The following is a 23,834-nucleotide window of genomic DNA, read 5'->3' as shown; positions in this document are numbered from 1 at the left end:
AACAAGCATAGTCTGAAGACTATGTTACAACACTTGCAGGAAAAGACCTGGTGTCCATTAAAGATACCACATGGATTACAGTAAGGAAGTAAACAGTGCCTTGAGGAAGATAAGGGAAAAATGGTTTTGAAGTTTTGTTTTCTTTTTAAGGTTATTGGCATGACTGAGGGCATTGGGAACTCTGCAGTGATTTCACTGCTTGACTTTTCCTTTTAAGGAAAGATTTTCCAGGAGGTAAAATTTAGGAACAGAATGATCTTCCCATGGGTCAGCTGAGAATGAAATATCTGACAGCATAGCCACATAGCCTCCCCTAGCACATGCTGACATACTTATAGAAGTTGGCATGCCTAAAGGCTTCTAATTATTTATTTTGCCTCTCCTACAGTCCCTGAAGTACAAATACTCAGAAAGCTATGAGGTCTTGCTATGCTCCAGCTCTTTTGCTCCCCCATATTACATTCCCTAGGGTAACCAAAGAACAACTTCTAGAACTCACAGTAGCATAGGAATTAATTTATATACATCTTATTGTTGCAGACCCTTGTCCATCCCCTTTAAGGATACTGGATCCTAGGCAAGAGAATATATTTCTGTATAATAATGCTGGGAAAGTTCATCAGGTTCAATGTACTAGTTATTTAGATTTTCTCTACCTGACCTAAAAAAAAAATAAAAATAAATTTTAAAAAGTCATTCTATTTCCAGGCTGTAAAAAATTGTTAAGTTATTACCTATGTGGCAAACTTTAATATGTTTAATAAAGGCTCCTAGTAAAATATTTGCTTTAGCAATGACCCAGTTTTGGAAGAAGTGTAGTTCTAGCTACAAAGGTGCAGTCTGGAAGAGCACAAATATGCATGGCAATATTTCAAACAGAGGTCAATTCTTAATGAAATGTAAGGGCTTGTCTTTAGCCTGCAGTTTTAATAATATTGAGTATTTTTTCAATGTATAAAATATGCTTTAAGAGCAGGAGGATTTTAAAAGAGGGTCTTATTTGTGAAAAACCCTAATTTCTGGGTCCTTGGGTCCTCCTTGTGAAATATAAGTAATATCTTCTGTAGTGTTTGTGTGTAAAGATTTACTTACACCATCACTACCAACAACAGTTACTCCACAGTTTGGTGAAGCATTGATTTGCTGCAAGTCCATCTCAAAAAGGGCACCTTTGACTCTTCCATAGTGCATTATCTTGTCCCATGCTGAACCTGATGATACCAGGGAACCAGAAGAAGGTGAATGGTACCAAGGAATGGACAGTTCTACAGTTCTTTCTCATACATGAATTTTCAGAGTGAATTGTTGTCTCGCACCAGCCACATTGTTGTGACTGGCACCACTGCAATTTTCATCTAAGTCAGGTATCTCTTCTGAAGCTGCTCTTCCATCTCCTCTGATGGATTTCCTGACCAAATACTCCTTCTCTCTCTCTCTTTCTGTTCTCACTGTCCTTACCCTGCCCATCTCTTCATGCATCCAGTCTTTTCCACTCTGCTGATGCATCTGACCCCTTGGTACTCATTCCCAGTGTCTTGTCTGTCCTCCAGGGTTCCACATTCCAGCTCTTTAGATTTATTTTTGACAGGAAGGCCCCAGTTGATCAGAATAATTTCTCATTGTGCACCTGCTCCCGTTTTCATGCTTACTGACACTGTCCTGATCTTTTCATTTAATTGTTTCCCAGTCCAGCTCATCCCTATGTTATATCCCAGTACTCCTTCTCAGTCAGCTCTAAGCTATAATTCCACCAATTGTTTTGACAGCAGTTTTTCCTCAAACAGACACTGGAACTGCTCTTATCTGCTCAGTTTCTGCCCTTTTATATCATATTATCATACTCCAACTCTTCTCCCACTTTGCATTCACATCACTGATCCTGATATGTGTGGGGAGCCATATTGGGTGTAGAGAGACAGAAGACAGAATTCATGCTCTCCAAAATTGCATAGAAAAAACATCTTCCTTCTAGCCCTTCCTCTGAATAGACAGAATAGAGAGGAGCTGGATGTGAACCATCAGCAAAGATTTGCTGACTAATATTATTCCTCAGCAAGGTGAACATGAGGACAGTAAAAAGGCTGATATAACAGTGTCCTTCCTTGCCAAGTCTCTAATTCCTGTTCTACAGTGTAAGGACACTGGATCTTCTCAAAGGTTAGCAAAACTTTAATATGGATAAAACCAACTTTTCCCCATCGCCAGCTACATTCTTGGAAACAGCTGAATAAACTTGGTTATAATTACGAAAAGCAGCCAGAAGCAGATACCAGCATTGAAAATGTCACCTTGAAGAGTCAAATTTAAAAACATTTCAATTAGTAAGTGAAAAAATGGGAAATATTCTTATAAGAGGAGGTGGCATCCAAACCTAATTATAGATTATGGTTTTGTTCTGGATGTGATATGATTTAAATTCATTATCCATCTGTAGTGAGAGAAAAGATGCATTTCAATTCACATACCTCATCTAGCATTGCTGGGTTCAAAAATTGTGATAGATAGCAATGGATTAGAGGTCAGTATCACCAGGAGGAGGAGGTAATGGTTATCAGTTTGGTGAAAGAATGCATAAAATAATTCCAAACCTTCTGAGAACTCTCTTTTGTAGGGAAGTCTTCAAACAATGCCATTAATTTTCAATAGAGACTCTAATTTAATAAATGCTCTTTTACTTCCTGAATGTTTTGCATATTGCTAGAGTTGTGTGTGATTACAATATGAATATCTAAATATATTAAATATTAATATTAAATTCCTTCAGGGTGATGGTCAACTGTATTTGTTATATTTAAGAATGATGTTTGCTGGCCTATGTAGTTTAGAAAACCTGGATGCTTAATGCATTTGCTGAGGTATATAAATACTGTAACATTATTTCTCTCCCTCACAGCACATTTTTTTTGAACTGAAAAACTTAGTCTAGCTGCTGAAGCCTGTTACAGTTTCCACTATAAATTACTTTAGAAACCATAACATTTAGGTACTTTTAAAACTGGGTGAATGCACTAAAAGCAACATTGCATTAGCATCAGCTCAAACTATTGTTTGGAGGTTTTTTTAGTTATTTCAGCTAAGAAGCCTTTGTTCTTTTCTCATCTGCTTAGCTCTTCTCTTAGCTATCCCTCGGTATCAGCTTCTTGAGCTGATTCAAAGCATTAACATAAAAACCAGACTGGACTAAAGCAATGTACAAACACCCCTTGGAGATTTTTAAACTTCTGTAATGAATTTGGGTTTCAGAATGTGCTACATATAGTCCTGTACCACAAATGTCACTTTTATGTCTTTAAGAAAATATTTTTTTTATAGAGGTACAAAATATTATGCAGTGAAAGCACATGTGAGCACAAACAGGCACAAACATGCAGAGTTTAATTGGCCTTTCAGTACTTAAAGGAATTGTATTCAAAAGCTGGAGAAGGACCTTTCACATGGTCAGATAGTGATAAGAAAAGGGGGAATGTTTTTAAACTAAAAGAAGGAAGTTTTAGATTAGAAATTAGGAAGAAATTATTTACTATGAGGGTGGTGATGCCCTGGCACAGGTTTTCCAGAGAAGCTGTGGGTGCCCTACCCTATCCCTGGAATTATTCAAGGCCAGGTTGGATGTGTCTTGGAGCAACCTGGTCTAGTGGAAAGTGTCCCTGCCCATGGCAAAGGGGGTTGAATGAGATGATCTTTAGGATCCCTTCCAACCCAAATTATTCTGTAATTCTATGATTTTACAGAACATTCTACTAGAGTTTATCATTAAAATCTCTATAATAGACAAGATATAGGAATTGACATAAATTCTCTTGTAGATATACTTACATCTGTAGTTCAGTGATGATTTGCCCTAATTAGACCTCTGACTCAGTACTCTACAGAAAATGGGAATACCAGTCTGCAGAAAAAACACAATACATGCCTTTATTCACCACAAAAAAGACTTAGAAACCACAACATCCAAAGTAAAACAAAACAGGAAACCCCCTTGCCCAAAAAAAACCCCAACCCAATATCCAAAAATTAACCACAAAAAGCTCTAAAAACTAACTAACCAACCACCCAGTGGCGGGGAGTTAATATCATGACAGCATCTTAAAACAGGAATTTATCTATTCTTGCAATATAATGTCCTTGGATCTGAGCCTTCGTTACCCAGTGCAAATAAAAACTCAGAACTAGTAGCTATCCAGTAAAGATCTAGACAAAGGTGTACAATTAGTCTGACACAGGTTTCCATCAGAAACAATTGTCAGGCCTCGAATGATACTGGGCAAGTAAGGACTTGAGAAAATAAAAGGGATTGTGGCCAAGCCCTTGTCTGTTTAATTGAGCACAAGATGAAGTGAAAGATGCAATATGAGCTGGTTGCTGCTCAATTGCTGTTGAAATTTTGTTAAATGAGTTGACTGCTATCTTATTTACATAAGAAAATCTCCACTCAAGCTTCACTGAGCCTCGGCCAGACCTTAATTGTGAATTTATGGTTGAGTTCTCAGTGGAGGTGAAGAACCGGAACATTAATTCCAGGTGCAGCAGTTGGCCTCAATTCAGTCACACATTAATGACCCTGATGAGCAGTGTCCATTCATGCAAAATTCCTGTAACAAGCCAAGCCTTGAGCTGAAATTAGACAAATAGTTGCCTATAGTTTGAAGCCAAGCTTCAATGCACTTGGATTTCACTGTATTTATAGATACAGCAAAATTACATTTTCCCTGGCTTTTCTCTGGCTCACGTGTGGATGCTTGTACTGAGAATTTTTTCAAATTAAGTCAATACGTGTTTTGGAAAATTGTCAAGTTTGCCACATTTACCAAAGAGAATGGAGGTGGTTTTTTTACTGTCTAAAAGGCCACACAGTTTGCCCTTATCTGCTCTGTTTTTCACATATAAGGAGAGTTTTTTCCAAGGAGTGGTAGAAGGACTACTTATCTCACTGTGGATTTTGATATGCTCAGGAAGTTCTGTAACCTTGTTGATAGCTGAAGCATGGGTTTTTTGTGTTTAGTTCTCTTCTGTGGCAGTATTTTCCTGAGTGATTTTTGGTAAACTATTCAAGACGAGAACCCCACTTCCCTCCCCAAAGTCAGTAACTTTAAGGACGTGCATCAAAATGGAAGCAAGTTTTTAGGTTTTAAATATATGTAAAAATTTGTTCCCTAAAAAACTCATTGGAATAACTCAATCTAAATTTAGTCTTCAGCATGCAACTGTTCACCAGAGAGCCAAGTTTTTATGGGCCCTGCAGTTGTTATATTTGGGGCTGATTTTTGGCTCAGTTTCTAGAAGATGAGTGGTGCTTTCTGGGCTCCGCTGTGAGGAGCTGGATTCAGTTGCCTGAACACATGCTGAAAGGTTTATGTCTTTTTTGCTGTATGACTTTCTCCATCACAAGTTTTCAGTGGTTAAGGCTAGCAAAACAGCAGACACATACGTGATACCTGATCCCAAGCAAAGCTTGAAACAGGGCCATAATATAGAAGAAATTCTTGGAAAACTTTGGGCACTCAAACTTTTATCTTCTGACAGGGTATTCCCAAAATTCCCTAGGAAGCTAAGATGAAAAACACATCTGGAAATACAACAGAGGTCCACTTTGGAAATAACTGAGTTAATGAGATCAAAGAGCAGAGCAGTGAATATAACAGAGAGTAACACAGAATCTTCCCACTTATGGTAAAATTATTGAATTTTCCAAATATTCCACTTTTTTTCCCTCAGAAATACCATTTTCTTAGCAAACCTACCATACATAATTATAGATCTTAGTATTCCTTACCAGCTAACATTAATACTGAATCTACAAACTTTTCCTAGTAAGCCTGGTGTGTAGTTCACTAGAATTTTATTCTTAGATCAGCAGCTTGTTATGGCCCTAAGACAAGTACATCTTCCTCCATCTACTCCCTGAATGATCTCACCCCATGCAGCAGTCTGTGCTTCTGTGTCCATCTCTGGGGCAATCTGTTCAGAGCTCAAGTACCACAGGAAAGCTCCAGGCACCTGCAGAGCACAGGTGTTCTCTAAGGTGGCTATTTGCTTTTAATATTTGAAGGAAGCAGAGATAAGAAAAAAACAGTGGAAGAAAGCTGACTTTTGTGATTTCAGAAGGTTGAGATTGCCTTCCATTGTCAGTGACTGGAATAATGCCACATGTAGAGAGACAATTGAGTATTGGCTTTTTAGAACAATTTAATTACGATTTTCTATTTGCATGGGGTTGATTATGTGCTATATGATGGGCAGGGAAGAAGTACAGAAAAAAACAAATAAGTACTTTCCACCCTCCAACAAATTTCTATGGATGTACATAGGTTGAACCTTAGTGATTTCTCTATCCTTGGGGATACATTATCTCTGGGGATACCTCAGTCCTGGAATACTTTGCTTGGATATCCACAGTACTCACTGGAGCAGTTCTCTTGAGTGAGGAATCTGCTGTCCTCACAAAGTTGTACTCAACCCTGGTTCTGCAAGTTCCAGGTCAGAAATCCTTCCATATTAATTGAAAAAACCTCAGGTAGTGGGAAGTGCCTGGGGTTCTGCCCTAATTTTTTGCTCACATATCCATTTGGTGCCTTCTATGCCTGACTATCAGTTATATCCATAGATTAATTACTGCTGGAAGAATCCTTTTGCAGCATCCCACCTGTCACAGCTCATGTCATCCACGTTGGCACTGCTGTGAATCTCACAGCAGCCATGCATTAAGAATAGGGAGCAGAAATCCCAGGACTATCACAGCCTCTATGGTGAACTCCACTGAATTCACTGATACCTCAGGCTGCATCCTGAAACAGCACTTCTGCATTGGTGGAGCATTGCATTCACAAAATAATTACAATTATTTGATCAGGTTTTGTAATCAGTTCAAACATCTGCACCCATGGCATAGAAGTTCCTTCCAGCAGCTGAATCTTATACACAGTTTTCAGATCCAGTTGCTCAAGGTCTGAATGCAGCTGGTCCATTCACCAGTGCAAAGAATTTTGCCTAAATATTGAGGGCATATGAAACTGAAACCTCTTTGACCACTGCTGTGTACCAGGGCACAAGGATCTCCTCCAGAGACCAGTTCCTTCAAAGCTTCATCAACATCTACAGATGGAAGCACAAATTTCACATTTCAGTTCCAACATTTAAAAAGGCAAGCTGCCCCTGGGAATTGTTTTGTAGAATGTCGTATGTGAGAGAAGAACAAACACCAAAAATTCCCTGCCAGGTGCCTTTCTTTTAATTGTAAGATTTATACTCCAGAAGGATTTAGTCCTGCAATATCATCTTGGCATTCACACAGATATAACCCATGAATCTTACATCATACAACTAATACTCTCAGCTTTGATCTTCAAGGGGTGAAAAATGCTAATACTTTATACTACATTATTTGGGGGCTTCCTAGAGTTCAATATTTAACACAGTCCTGTTATTCAGCAGTGAATAGATTTCCTCTTTAGGAAGGTTATATTCATCTGTGCAGGAAAGAATGTAAGAAATAATCCCCATCCTGTCAGGCAATTAAAGCAGTATTATTCCTAGCAGTTTTAGGTTTTAATTTACTGTATGAATACCTACACTATTAAGTCAAATAATTTTATGGAAAAAATCAGTGAAGTTCCACGCTATAATGTTAAAGCCTAACACCTCCTACATATTCTTCATTATGAGCATATTATGGTCTGGCACAAAACCAATGTACTTCAATATTTAAATTGAAATTTAGGAAATTAGCTGTATTGTTTTTATAGAAAATTAATTACTTAAAGAGGATTATTTTATTGACAAAATTTATAAAAGGTACAGTTAAGGTTAAAATATCATTTTTGTTCTATTTCCCTGCTTTTTATGGTTTTATTTCCAGTCATACATTTCTAAAATTTTGAAAATTAAATTGTGAACTGAAATTTTCCAGTCCTATTGACAGCTCAGCAGCAGTTCTTAGAAGGTATGATGATGTGTGTAAAATTGATTTAGATGCTTATGACTTCAAACCAAAATCCAAACTACATTTTCAGGAGACTCAAGAATCAGCAGATTGAGGTACCACAATCTTGAGTAGGTTCCTTTGATGACTTCATGGGTTTAAGCATAAAAAACCATTGTTTTATAGACACAAAGTATAATTTTATATATGGATTTAAAAAAAAAAATATTTTAAGCTCTGTTTCAACAAAGTGCAGAAGTAAATGCAACTGGTATTTTCTCATTATATAGTCATACATAAAAAATACACGTTTCAGAAAGAACACACCAGTTATGAAAAATTTTGTTCTGTCAGAGAAGCTGGTAAGAGTTTCCAGTTTAGAGGAGTGAGAAAGGCTATCATTAGCCTTATTAAGTAAAATCTTTGCCCAGTGTCTATGTCTGAATGTGCAAGCCTCATCCTTCTCTAACCAGTAAGAGAAATGCTGCTTCTAAGGCATGAGTCAGATAAACAAAAAGGAGATTAGTAAAACCACCAATTTCCCATCATCAGTTTAAAAAATGAGGGTCAAATTACAATGCAGGTGTTTAAATTGTATGTGTGTTTTGGGTCAAATATGCCTTCCAAAGATATTTCCATTGTCTGAAAATTTATTTGAAAAACAGGGCAGCAAGTGTTCAAGTCCCTGTTTCAATAAACATTTTATGTGCAAAGAGGATCAGACTGACAAACTCCAAAGCAGCTGGATATGAATAATGCTTATGTGGAAGGATCAGGTTCAAAGAAAACATGCAAGTGGATCAGTCTTCAGAGCTCCTCTGCTTCCCTTGGCCACAAAACACTTTGAGTTTGCCTGAGAAGTGGTGGAAATCCTCCCTGATCTTTGAAAAAGGGAAGAGGGAGGAATGGGATTAATACAATATAAATAAACTCAGATGAGGTGATGTGGACAAGAGCTCTCCTAGTGATGTATTAGTGATGTAAAGACACTGGAAAATGGTGCAGAGATTTTTTCTTCAAATGCTGGCTTCTCTTTTTGACATTTATGATGAAATTCTGCATTACAGTGTAGTCTCCTGCTGTGCTTACTTATTTTGAAAATGTTTCTACCTCTCTATTAGGGTAAATAAAGTGGATTTGCTGAAAATGTTGTACCTACTTTGGCACACAAAGAAGGAAGACCTACAAAATCGATATATCTGTCATTTTAACTTTGAGATTGTGGTAGATGCAAGAACAGAGTGTTAAACAGTCAGTAGGTAAGAACCAAGAGCAACATGCAGTACTTGAAAATGTCCAGTATGAATGTATCTAATGAAAATCATGTCAAACCTATCTAAGTTCCTTCTCTGATAAATGATAATGCTTAGCACATGGGAGAGAAGCTGAAAATGTGAAATGTTCTGTCTGTATTAAGCTTTTAAACATTCTATACCAGCAAAATTGGAAATTATTGCCACAGTGTATCAATATTCAACTGACTAAAAATGGCACTTAGGGAGTGATTTTCATTCATTTCTGTATATAAAAAAAGAAGGTAGGTTTTGCAGGGCACCCCCAAGATCTGCCTTGATCTTAGACCTAGTTAATCTTTATATTTGTGGCATAAATGAAGGAGCAGAGCACAGGTACAGAAGTTCTTGGGTGAGGAGGGTGGTGTGTACTTTGGAGGAACAGATCAGAATTCATAACGACGCCGTTAACTGCAGCAAGCGTTTGAACCACGAGGATGAAATTCAATAACGACAAGTGCCATGAATAGTAATGCCTGTGGAGGAACCTGAAGTGCACAAATACAAATGGGAGAATAACTGGAGGAACAGCAGTATGGGAGGAGAGGTCCAAGGTCATCATGGCTCACAAACCGCGTCTGAGTCGACAAGATAATGTGGTTGCACAAAAGGCAAATCTCATGCTGGGCTGTATTAACAGCATGACAACGGAAGTAATTATTTAGCTGCACTAGGCAGTGATGAGACCTCAGCTGGTGCACCATTCCCCAGTCTGAAAACAAGACAGGTGTAAATAAACTGGACAACCTAAGGAGAGAGAAAAAAGACAAAGAAAGAAAACACAATTTATGTCAAAAGGCTGGAAGAAGTCTACTTATTTAATGAAAACAATATCAGATGGAAACATAAGGATATATGAAATAGAATTAAGTAGTTTTAAGATTATGATGGCCTTTTTTTTCCCTTCACATCCATATATGTGTTGCAAGAAATGCTGACTTAATTAAAACCAAAATGTTTGAGGCAGAAATTTCAATATAAAGTCATAAGAAAGAGATCAGGAAAATTTGTCAGCTTTGTGAGACCTTTGAACTGAGCTTTGGTTAAACTATTGGGTCTCCTGTGCTGGAAGTTTATAATAAATATTGGAGAAGTTTTTTATAATATTGCATGGATTTATATTTTTCTCCTTCATAGGGAGAGAATAAAGAACTAATCACTCAACATTCTGTAATTCTAATGTATCTATAAAAATATTGCTTAAGCAAAAATTATTAATTTATTAATAATTAGTAAATTATTGATTTAATTTATTATAAATTAATAGTATATTTAATAAGTCTGTATGCTTTGGGTTTGTACCTGAAAAAGAACATGGAGAATTTTTCATAGCACAAAGAGGGCTCATGAAAATTATGTTAAATTTGCACTTTGAGATGACAGAGTAGGAATACATTTTATTAGAAAATGTCAGTATAAACAAACAAGCACACAAAACCTCCAAAGAATAAATTGCCTTTTTAAGTAGAAATGTCACATTCCCCAAACTTTTTTTTTTAAACAAAAACTAAAAGGCTTTTGTAGAAACAGAAACTTTCCTGCAATATTCAGTGGAGCTGAAAATACATTTTTGAAGAGTTTTATCTGAAAAAGTTTTGAACAGTTCTCTTTAGTAGTGAAAAAATTGGTATTTGCAGTCATGATCCTGTGGGGCAAAGCTTTTGCCCTGTTTCCAACCTTGCTGCCTTTGAATTAATAGAGCACTTTGTTCTTTCCACAATCCTTTTTTCTCAGTTTTTTTTTCTTTTGCCTCATACTACCCAAAATCATTCTCCCTCTAAATGGCAAAGGGAAATTAAAGAAGACAAGTTCAGACAAGTAGATAACAAGAAATCATGGAACGCTCCCACAATGATGCCCCTTTGTTACAGCACTTGGAAATCTGTCCTTCACTTCCCAGAACATCCCATCACTCTCAGCAGAAGTGATGGTGCTGGGGCAGTTACACTTTGTGGTGTGAGGTACTGAGAGTAATTCAGAAACAACAGAATAGCTGAGGGTGACAGAAAAACACCTGTCAGGGAAAGGATCAGAGATGTTGTACCTTGAGTCAGAGTAATAAAGCCAGATGCCAGATGCCATAAATTAAAATCTTGCTTTTGCATCTTTTGCAATCTCACTGCTGTCTTTATAATCTCAAATGAATCAGTTCCCTCATTCACAGTAAATTATTTGCAATAGAGAAAATATTTTCAATATTTTATCACAATCCCTGCTACATTGTCTCCAGGCTCATTAAGAGATTTTTGGTGCTCCTGTAACATGAATAAATATTTTTGAATATATTAATTTTTTTAATTCTACATATAAATATATGAATAAAGTTTAATCTCATCAGAGTTACACTAACTTGAAGTGGAGTAATGCATGAGTGACTCAATCAGAGACTTATTGCTAGCTCATCTTAACAGCCTTTGTCTTATCATTGTTCCCATTTTTCTGTGTCTCTTGTTACATTTGAAAAATTAAGAGTGACCTCTTTTACAATTTTCAGGGGTGCAATGGGCTTCTGAACCCCAATTCTCTCAGGTCCAAAACCCTGATGGCTGACCTGGGCTTTCTCCTGGTGTTTTTTTGCCAGAGGCTCCTGGTCAGGCCATGCTCCCTGGCCATTTTGCATAGCTTTTTCTGTCTGGACCAGCTCAAGAGCTACCACACAAACTGTCTCCTGTTTGAGATGCTCAAAGGCATCTTGTTGCTCAAGGGCCCACTCAAACTAGCTCTTTTGAGTCAGAAACCAACTATAATCTGGAATATCTCCAGAATCCCATAAAGCCTAGAAAAGCTAAATTCCCTTAGCTGGTGGAGACATTGTTACTACACTGTTTATCACATCCATGTGCATGTTACATCTGAAGGGAATTTATTAGGATACTCAAATGAAACCTGGTCCAAAAGATGCACTCCTGAATAAATGGAGCAGTTTTATAAAATGGGCCAGGCCTGATTGTTGTGCTGAACCTCTGGGGGCAGATTGTAGCAATAGGTGAACAACTCCCATGCTTCAGCCAAAAAGTCTTGTTTATGTTTAATTATCCCTCAGCAGGATAAGGTTCTATGATTTTTGCAAAGGTGATTTACCATTTGTTTTCATGGCAATGTTGCCCTGCCAATCTGCACATCTTTTAAATTTCTACCATGTTTACATTTACACATATCTGATATAGGTGAAAACATTCATTATACTGCTTGAGTGATTATGAACTTTAAAGCCTAGACATTCTCCATAAAAAAAATCATTTCTGAATTCTGTTCATTTGGAGAGTAAACAATTCAGGTTTTAAGTCATGGCTGGTACAAGTTGAGAGATTCTTGTTATCACTAATTTTAATGCATTCATGAAAACTGCAGCTACTCAACAATATGGCAAAAAATGATTCAAAATGTAAATCTACTGAAAAACAAAGTTTTATCTAGCTGTTAAAGAACCATTTGATGACATTCATTCTGTTTAAATAGCAGCTATTAAGCTTTTAATGGTTTTATACTTTAAAGAATGATAAAAATCCCACCAAATAGTACTTATGGACCGGTTTTAAAATCAGCTAATCATGTATGATTAGGATGATAGCATCTATCACTATTGTAGCTGGTGACAGTAGCTCTAACTGTATTCTGCATTTTCAATGTCTATCAAATCCTTAGAAAACACTATGAGATAAACAATGCATCATTACACATATTAGAACTTCAGAAAGCTGCTCAACAATGCCATATGCCTCATGTCTCCAACATGTCACTTATTCTTATGATTCACATTTGATATTTTCTAAAAGCCTGAGTATTTAGAGACCTGAATTCTAAGATATTGTCTTTTTTATGCCAGAAATCAAACAAGTAGAATGATAAAGAAAACCTTAAAAATGTGAACTTCACTGCATAAAAGCAAAAGTATTAAATCTTTTTATTAGGCATGAGTAATAATAGGGTATATCATTTTCATACAAGTTAATGTTTTTGTGGCTTTAAGAAAGATATAAATAACCCAGATTTTCACAATAACATGAACAAAAGCAACAAAAATGTTGCTTATTTATTCATGTCTAGCATTCCATGTAGTTTTCAGTCCAACACAAGTTATACAATGTGCTTGAAGACACACTGTCCTGCTAAGCATATCTCTTTCATCTATTCAGTTTTGGATATGTCTTGGGTAAATGCTGCATTGCAGTAGCTATAGAATGAAACTTTAAATCTATGCTGCTAATTCAGGAAGTGGAAAAGATGCTAAAATGCTTTAAAGACAGAGAACAGTGTTCGAGCTGATTGATTTTTCTACTTATATTAAAAACCAAAAGAAGCTTCTAACAACTGCATCCAAGCTGCTAACAGCTATGGCTAATTTTCTGTCTCAAATCCATTGGGCTTTTCCTCCAGAAGAGAGTTTAATTGCAGTTATCCACTTGCTTAGACAAACCTCAGTTCGTGTCTCATGGCACTGCACAGAGTCTTTGCATCTTTGTGATTGATGAGAAAGGTCTAAACAATGTATATTTATTGTCATGCATTTTTACACAGAACATTGAAATGAATTCTTGCAGAGTTGGCTTGGGTTGGCATAAGCTTATTCCCCATATTCTGTGGAAAAATAAATAACTCCATATCAATTTTAATCCAATTAGCTGTTTAGACAGGAAGCACAAGAACCACAACAACACAGACACCAGAGCAGGCAGCAAAAATGCTGTCCAAGGAGTATAGAACGTGTTCAAGAGGGCATTTTGCACATGCTTGCACATTGTCACAGCCACCTTGACAAAGACATGCATTTGGGGGTTTTTACTATGTGTGGCTCCTATGCCATCCTTAGATCCTACTTGAAGGCAATCAAGTTGAGGGTTTCTTATCAGCTAAGACTGACAAATCTTGTAGAGCCTTTTATTCAAGGGTGAGCAAAATTGCCACCATCAGGTAATAAATCAACAAGCAATCTTTGTAAATGGTATGGCTAATGAATGAGGATAAACAAGTTTCTGTGGCTGAGATGCTGCTGCATCACTGCCCTCTTCATTGCACATTGTAGAAGGTGGTGTAGAAGCACTCAAGCCAGAGAGGAACATGTTATAAGCAGGAAGGGAATAGCCAGATACTCACACAACTACGACCTTGCTAATGAGCTCTGATGAGTTTCAGAGAGGCTTAGGTTCTGGGTTATACTTGCTTGACATGCTGCATTCAAATCTGAGTTGGCTTCAGCTCATTTGGAGTCACTAGCTGAGGCTGGTGCTGGGTTTGGGGCTCTGCAGTGTACTCTGCTGCTTGAATTAATGATTTCTGAGCACACTCCCTCAAGCTTTAAATTTCACTTCTTCTGCCTGTCTGAGAGGGGAATATCAAGATTCTCCCTATTACAAACTGAAACCAAGGCTCAGCTTGTAGCTTCAATGAGATATTGATACATAGCACTGCAGTTCCCTGGTAAAGAAAAGAAAAGCAGTGAATAAGTAAGCAATTCTCTTTTTAAATGACAGTTTAGGAAAAACCAGTTTCCAAAGGACAGTGTTTTTAAAATAAAACTGCAGTATTTTGGAACAGAGCAGAAATTGGGAAAGATCTTTCTTATTGCCTGTTCTAATCTTACAGTTCACTCCAGCATTCTTGGATACATCACCAACATGTGCACCTTGTAATGGATAAGGTTATACTACATTCAGTTTGAAATTAGCAGTTGTCCAAAGTACCATAAAGATGACTGTCAAAACACAAATATACTTCAGTAACTGCTCTGAATGCCACTGGCATAGCTACTGTACCCTAAACTGATCAGCAAACAGCAACTAAGAGGTGGTTGTGAAAAGCAGAATAAACTCAGGCAGCTTAGTTGCACCTTTCTTCCATGACAAGCTGTTCTTTTTCAGTTAAAGCCAAATCAGACATGTTATGCGATCTGCAGTCAAAAAAACATAGAACCCCAGACCAGTGGTATTATTGCTATGTCCTTTGTGGTCTCTCTGAGGTCTGACTTCACCAGGTCTTGTCTTCTGCATGACTGGGATTTAAAACAAAACATCTCAGAGCAGCTGGACAAAGCACTGCTGGTGTCAACGAGCAATGAGTCACATTCCAAAGGACAGCGTGCTTCCCTGGGAGATAGACGTGATGCTCTACAGGAATTTCAGGTTAAAGTCAAGTATCCTGCCTTTCAGGGCTGCTAGAGAAGCAAAATATTCACTTGTGTGCATCACAATCAGTATCTAACTCAAAGTATGAAAGAGAGGGGGAACATTTGTGTGGATTTCTGTCCTGATTTGGCTCCTTTCCTCTTCTTTCCCTTGGAGTTAATACAATAGGCCAGTTAGAATGGGAATAGAGAGAGGGTAAATGATTGTAAAACTGGAGTTATTTTGTGGAGAGAGGAAATGAGTGGGCAGGCCTGACTGCTTTTTGTAGAATGTAGGCATTCTGGAGAGTCCAAAAGGTGACTGGAGAGGAGGTCTGGAGCAAAGGTGGGGCTAGGACAGCTAATGGTAGAGGCATTAATTAGTGGGAAAAAGAGGGGGGACAAAATCTAAAACATTTGACATTAAGTCCTTCTTTTTGTCTTGCACAGGTGTGGCATACACATGAAGCCAGATTTTCTCAAATAACTGGACCTAGTTGATCTTGCTTTGCTTGTGTGTCTGCCCCTACTGATGTTTTTTGAATTGATTAATTTTCTCTTTGGCTGAGGGGGTGAAAATCATCACAAAGTTAACCTTTTATGATGGTATATGAGAGGTGATGGCCAGGAGTGACACAAAGCTTCATAGTGTCCTGGAGCCTCCAAACTGCCTTCAAACATTATCAGACCTCAGAGAAACTGCTCTGGATGCAGTTCATCAAGCAAAGCCTGAACCAACACTTGTAATCAGCCTTATCTAGCTTATTCAGTTCTGCTGCTCTTGTTAATGTTTCCTAGTGGGACAGATCTCCCATTCATTTGTGTAATCAGGATTTGTTTTTCCTCCTGTTGCCTACCCATTCTTTCCTTCTGTAGAGGAGGTCTCTTTTGTTTGACAATGAGTGATTCTAATTAATAATTTTTTGCTGTTTTTAAATAGTGCAGCTCTGATTAATTTGGGAGACTGGCTATAGGATTGAGCTGAAGTGGCAGTGAGTTGTGAATGCAGGTTCTTTTGTCTTTAACAGCACGAAATCCTTGTGCAGAGTGTTTGAAAATTTAAATATTTCTTCTGTAATATGCTATGCTTGCTTAAATCTTTCAAAGCAATGTTCCTATTATGTGCAATGAGAGGTTACCCAAAAGTTAAGATGATTACTCAAGCAATGAAGCATTATAAGTCAGAGGCTAGTCTACCATTATTTCAGTCTTATTGAAGTTTGGCATTATTATTATTGTTATTAATACTCATAGGACAAAATTAAGAATTTTATTGCATGCAGGGACTGAATATGATTTCATAGCCATAATGCTGGGTCTTCCTAGAAATTTCCTGCTGTTCCAGTCCAGCAAAAATTCTTTTCCACTTATGTAGACCTGCCAGGATAACATAACATATGAACTCATATAAATCATCTAAGTCAGGTACTGTTAAAAGTGAACAGTTAATACAAGAGGTGTGAGTCCTTGTAGGTGTAAGAGCTATCAGTATAATTTTTATGCCTTGGTTCAAGTCTGATTATCTAATTCTGACTTTGTACCAAAGTACACCAAAGTGTGTATCACATACACATGTATAACTATCCAAATACACATACAGAGAAATAAGTACAAAATAACTACAGGTAAAGGACCTTTTCTCAAAAGGGACGTGAGCTTGAATGTGGCACTGTACAGCTGTGTGGCTGCTGCTGTGGAAACTGGTAAGGGATATACTTTCTCCCTATATTGCACTGCTCCCAGCTGTATCAGTGAGGATAAAAGGGAAGGTTTTCCCTGGTAAACATCCAGCTCTTCAAGCTCTGACTTCTCTAGAGTAAGAACCTTCTTAACTTTTTGAAGTAGAAATGTCTCTGTATGTGCAGTTTATTCTGGTGCATAACTGAAATGTCTAGGGATTAACAGAGTACAAATGCTAATGAATAATGAACCATGAAAAGTAAACAAGATAACTTCAGACATCATAAAATCATAGAACATCCTGAGTTGGAAGAGCCCCATCAGGATCATCAAGTCCAACTACTGGTCCTGCAGGAGGCACCCCAGGAATATCACCACGTACCTGGGAACACTGTCCAAATCCTCTGTGAACTCTGTCAGGCTCAGTGCTGCAAGCACTTCACTGGGGAGCCAGTTCCAGTGCTCAGCCACCCTCTAGGTGGGTGAGGAAATCTTTCCAAACTAAACCTCCCCTACTCAGTTTCATGCTTTTTCCTACAGTCCTGTCACTGTTATGAGAGAGAAAAGATCAGAACCTGCCCCTTTGCTTCCCCTCTTGAAGACATTGAAGACCACAATGACCCAGATCATCTCTCTGTGTTTCCCTGATGGAGCTTTGCACACCTATGGCAGTATGTAAAATCTCCTTTACTCCTCAGACCCCATGTAGAATTTGGTTTTAGTGGCTGTCATGAACTCAAACTTCATATGTTTTGAATGGAAACATAGAAATAATCAACTGACATATTTTTTTCTTGGCTAAATGTTGTTCTCCCATGTGAGCAGCTGAGGTAAAGGTAAAGGTGTCAGGTTGACTCAGGAACTAAGGAAATAGTGAGTGGCTGTGAGGCTGATATCAACATAAAGACTTCTGGGATTTTACTATCTTGACAATTTATGATACTTTCCTGACAAAGGTCAGCAAGCTGGGAGTTTGTTTGGAGACATGCTGCACAACTGATGAAAAGTAAATGGCATCTTTGTCTCTGAAGTCTCACATTCTTATACCATTTTTGAAATTATAATGCAGTTTGTAAAGAAAGAGCTTAAAAATATCCAGATAGATAGATAGCAAGGAACCAGAAATACAAATCCTTGTTTCATTCTTTAAAGGCATTAAGCATAAAATGACAAAATGAGACATTTTCTGAATATCTAAAACTCACTTATTTTCTATAAATGATCTGCTGGACACTTTCAGTGTAAGCAGACTTAGAAATATCTGGAATGATTTTGTTGGCTTCAAGTTTGTTACAGGGCTCTCCTGCTGGGTCAAGAATAGGGTACAAAGGAAATTACAGAGTTGCTATTACTCCATGTTAGTATAATTACTATTAATCTAATAAATAAATAAACTATTTTTGTATTTGACAATAAGGAAAGATTAACAACAAAAAGCAATGGTGTACAGGGAATAATAGGATAATGTGGGTTGGAAGAAACCTCTGGAGGACATCTGGTCCAGTCTTTAGCTCAAAACAAGATAAATTTTGATCACACTAGAACAGAAACCTAAGCGGAACATGTTTCATGTTGCAAAGCATGTCTGTAGTAATAGTACAGGAAAACATGGGTCCAGATGACAATTCCATTGCTCTGTGTGGCACTCAGGTCCCTTTGTGTAGTCTTGAAGCCATCCTGCTAGACTGGCCCCCATGCTTTTAGGCAAATTGAACCCTTGTCAGATGTAAGAACTAGAATTGATTAGGTATTATTCAATGAAACATTTTTGGTCCTTAAATCCCCTTTTTAAGCTATTTGAGGACCAGGATAGAATTTCTAGTGGATAGTTGATTGAATCATCTAGTACACTTCAGTAGCACTTGGAGAGAAGGGGAACAAAGAACAGTTGTCACTCCCTGTGTCACTTAAGTAATAGAAAAAAGTGGAAACAGCAAATGTTCAAGGAACAGAATCTGTTGAGTAATGATATTCTGACCTCTTGTAACTCAAAGGAAATTTTGTCATTTAATTTCTCTAGGACTTTGCTTCTCCCTTCATTTCATTTGAATAAATATTCATTTCATCCTTAATAAATCTTTAAATTAAATAGTGAATTTGGCAAAAAATGCATAAGGTGCAAAATGTAGACTCATCTGTTCTCTACTGATGTTACTTGCTTGCCCAAGCAACAGAGCTATTTTAAAACTACATTTTTCCATCTGTGAAAGGATTATTAGGGATCTCTAAAAATACGCAAGGACTGTCATATTTGCTGGTTCAGTGGTGTTCAGTCCTTGTTCCACTGAATGTTTGGCTAGCATTCATGTAAAGATAATTTTATTGGTGTCTTATGTTTAATGTGCATGTAAGACAGCAATTTCCAGTCTATATAAAAGATATCAATATATCAATCTTGCTAAAATAAGTATGAAACATTCCTTCAAACTAATTTGGGTGATCTCTATGGGTGAAATTATCTTTTTATGAAGTGTCTTTAATTATGAGTAGGGTTGAATTAAACAATATGGCTTATAATATCAGTCTCCATCATCCTAGAGAGGAAGCTGAGAGTCTGTTCAGTTTCCTCCTGAGTATTCAAGCTCCCTCTCTGCAAAGTTGGTGGTATGGTTCTGCATGGTGTTCCTTGGTATTCTATTTTTTTTTTTTCAGATAGAGAGATTCAGACTTCTGAGATGGAGCTCTGAAATACTGGGAATGTGCCCCTCTCTTCTTTCTTTGGACTATGGCAGTAATTTAGCATGACTGTACTCCTGATCCAGAAACCTCCCTTAGCTGTCCAAAGGAAAGTGAGCCTTTGAAACTACCCAGTGAATGGCTCCAGAAAATGATGTTGATTTGTTTTCCTTTTCAGAGGTGACAGAATAGTAAAGACGGTTCTACTGAAAAGGAATTGTAAAATCTCTGCAGTTAATGAAAAAATATCTTTCTTTTCATAGGATCATGCAACTGAAGTGTTGCTGGGGCAGAGTCATTATGATGCTTGCTATAGCACTGTGAGAATAAAAGACTTTGAAAGGAAAGCAGTGTGTAGACTTTTGATAAACACTGTGAAACAGTTTAAATCCAAAGAGTGCAAACTAATAAAGGTAAAGAAATATACTGGTTTCACAAAAAAAAACCCAAAAAAAACCCCAAAAAACCCCAAAAACCTAAACCCTAAACTCCTCCACAAAGATTTTTAAAATACTGCCCTAAGCTGTATTCAAATAAGATGCAGAATTGAAGTGCTGCAAAATGAAAACATCAGGAAGATTAGCTCATAGGGAATAAACCATTTAATTACTGCAGATGAGAGATTGTGGTTGGTGCTCCTTGGTTTGACAACCCAGCACAAATCTCTTTCCATGAAGAAAACTGATCAAAAAATTGGGATCTAGGGACTTTTAAATAGTGGCTACTCCTTGTCAGATCATGAGAAGGGGCAGCCAGAAGGGAGAAGGGTGGAAGCAGTGGGTGCATTATTGACCAGTTCAGTTTACAATTAGCAGCTGCAAGCAATTTGTACAGAATTTAAAAGTGGGAATCCAGGCTCAGCAAATGAGCTCAGATTAAAACCAGATGAGACATATAGGCCAGTAAGAAAGAAAAGGGATATATGATCTCAATATAAGAAGTAAATATGGCTTTTTAAAGCCATATTTGAGACTTTTTGGGTTAATTCCAATTTTCTCCCTAGATAAGTGAAATTATTTTAGAAATGGGGTTTCCTTGCTGCATATTTAGATGTTCAGAGTGACTTTCTTGTTCCCTGAGCTCTCTAAGATTTGTTTTCTGTCTTGCTTCTGACATATAAATGCTTCAAAGCAGATGATCCAGAGCTCAGCTCTGCCATTTACAATCAGTCCTCAGGGAGAATCCCTTTGGCTCACAGCCTTTGGCTGCCACTGAAGCACTGGCAACCCAACCAGTGCTTTAGGCAGTAGATCCTCAATTTTCAATGCAAAAGGGGACATTTGACTTTTTCCTTCTTGCCTGCAGCATCAGTTCCCTGCAATTGATATCTGCCTTTAACATTGTCTGAAATAAAAAAAAAAAAAACCTAGATTCCAGTTTAAGATAGATGCCTGCATTAGATAGATGATGAGAGATAGATGTAATGCCTATATTAATTAAAAGGTAATATGATAAATTGCAAATTAACATACCATATGGCAGTTTGATGTAAGAGTGGGCTAAATTTCACATTCAGTGCAGCTGATTTGTACCACTGCTGATGGAAGCAGTTTTCCTTTTCCCTCTGGGTCTCAGCCAAGCACTTGGTCACCCACTTTCCTAAAGTCAGGACATGTGTTTGGTTAGTCAGACTGGGGTGTTGGAAGTGTGGCTGAAAACAAACCCACTTTTGTGGATTTGTGAGTGTCTTTAATCAGATGGCCTTGTGGGAAGCTCTGGGAACACACAGCTGAGAAGGGGTGGAGAGGAAGACACACTCCTTTTTCCAGGAGCCCATCCATGCGCTGGGTTAAAGTAGTCATGGAACTGCAGCTCCAAAGTGAAAAGATTAGCTAGCCAGCTAACAAAAACTTTATATTTAAAGAAGTCATGTTCTTAAACTCTAATGAACTCCCAGGGATTTTGATGAGAATTTAATCAAACTATGCATCTTGAATCTCTTGCTCTAAGTTATTGTATCATTTTTCTCTCCTACAAGGCCTGGTCTGATAAATACATTTTATTAAGGAAAATTTGCTATAATATATCAGTAAGACAAATTAAAAAATGAAGTGATTAAGTTATTTACAGCTCAAAAAAAATAAATCCAAACCAAAGACAAGGACTTTTCTAACCTGTGGGGAATGGTGCACATTTAGTTTTGATGTAGCAATATATTTTCTCCTTGTGGATCTTCAAGCAGCTACTAAAAAAATACCCTGTAGTGAAAGATAACCTTAAATTTGTCAGACTTTTCTTTGCAATACCTGGAATGTAACAGCACAAGCAAATAGAAAAACACAGTATTTCTGTGTGGGTACCTTTGCTTTGGACTGGCACTTTGCAGCATATTTAGCACATAAATAGCACAAAATCTTTATGGTATTATACTGACACCTTCATTCCTGAATGCTGGGATGCCAATCAGAAATAAAGACATGAGTTAATGTATTCTTTTTTGCCTTACATGCTGAAGAGACACAGAAAAGTAAAGCTGATAACATGGAAGTACAATTGCAGGAACTCTGTTTTGGTTTAACTGTTAAAATTCAGGACACATATGTGACATAATTTTAAAATAATTCAAACTGAACAAATACTCTGAATAGTTGAAGGATGTGTGAATAAGATGTGAGAGGAGAGCTGCTATTAGTTTTATTCTTCCACGGCTGGCCTTAGACCTTCTGAGTGTACACAGCAGAGCACATTCTTACTCCTAGGTATGGGAGTTAGCTGTGAAATCTATATATAATTGGAGGCTATTGGCAAGGGAGAGACCATCACACAAAGATTTTTTTTTGAACACAAAAATACAAAGTATGTATAGTGCAAGGTCTTTAATTTAGAGATTCATTGAATTATTTGTTCTGTAGTGGTTGGGTAGCAACAAAAGAAATTAGCTTTAGGATTCCTGTTGCTCTTGAGACAAGTGTGAACTATTAGGATGGTGAAGTCATGCAAAGATATAATACAGCTATTGGATGTATCAAATTAGAGCAGTTTTTTACAACAAGAAGTAAGATTTTAAGTCTACAGCATAAACCTTAAGATGGCTTGATGTAGAACCATGTATGTAAATCACATATCAGAGTCTATCAAAGTCCCTTTGAATGATTGGGGAAATACAAAACACACTTTAAAAGATTAATCAGCAGAGCTTGGTTTATTTAATTATGTGAGAGGGAAATTAATTACTTAATGTAAGTAACTACATTTTGGCATGAGAAGAAAACATTTAACAGTAGCAATAAAGTAGAAATATTTCTGTTAGATGATGATTCTGGCAGGAAATCATATATATACAAACATCGCAGATATGCTTACATGAAAAATTAACTGACATCACAAGCATTGAAATAGCTTCCCAAATAAGACAGATAAGGTCTAAATTCTGCATTATTCCAACATGATGCTACTTAAACTTATGGGGGAAAATTATAGGAGAGAGGTGAACCTAGAATAAAAAACTGAGGTCTCTGAGAGGAAGTTATGGATTTTTAATGTGTTGATATTCCCCAAAATGCAGGCAGGAGGATATGAAAGGATGCATAACTGTGATGTACATGGTAAATCCAAATTACTGCTGTTTGTCTCCCAAGGCCAAGATTATTTCTTCTTGTGAATAATGTGACTGCCATTAATTTTTCCATTCCTCCATTAGAAAGAAGATGAGTGACAAAGCTAAAGACAAGATACTGAGTGAAGAGTCCTCCCGCTTTTAGTGCAAATGAGAAGTGTTCCATAATCACAGTCAGCAAGATTACCTCACAGTAACCTTGTTACTCACTGGATTTTCCCACCAACAGACTCTCTAGTGGTTTTCTTGCATTTATTTCTATGAGGATCTCAGTTCACCCTACAAATGGTTGGTGTTACTGTTGCAGGAGTATAAAATGTTGATGATAATAGCATAAGAGATATAACACAAGTCTCTTAATAATTTGTCTCTCATAGCACCAAGGGATGCTTAGTGAACAAGGCATGAAATGTTTCCCTAGTTATGTTTAGGAGTTTTCTGAGGAAGGATTTTTATTCCACAATAATTCTAAATGATTATATCCTCTATTGTCTTTGAATCAGAAACACCATAGATTTCTTAGGCTTTTTTCCAGTTTTGGAATACAGTGTTTTGTATAATTTAATCTTTTGTGGTCTGATGACTGTGAAGGCAACAGAGGTGAGAAGGACT

The sequence above is a fragment of the Lonchura striata genome, chromosome 1A (genome assembly GCF_050655825.1).
Source record: "Lonchura striata isolate lonStrDom1 chromosome 1A, ASM5065582v1, whole genome shotgun sequence".
In the NCBI taxonomy this organism is placed as follows: domain Eukaryota; kingdom Metazoa; phylum Chordata; class Aves; order Passeriformes; family Estrildidae; genus Lonchura; species Lonchura striata.
Note: the sequence above shows the minus strand (reverse complement) of the source record.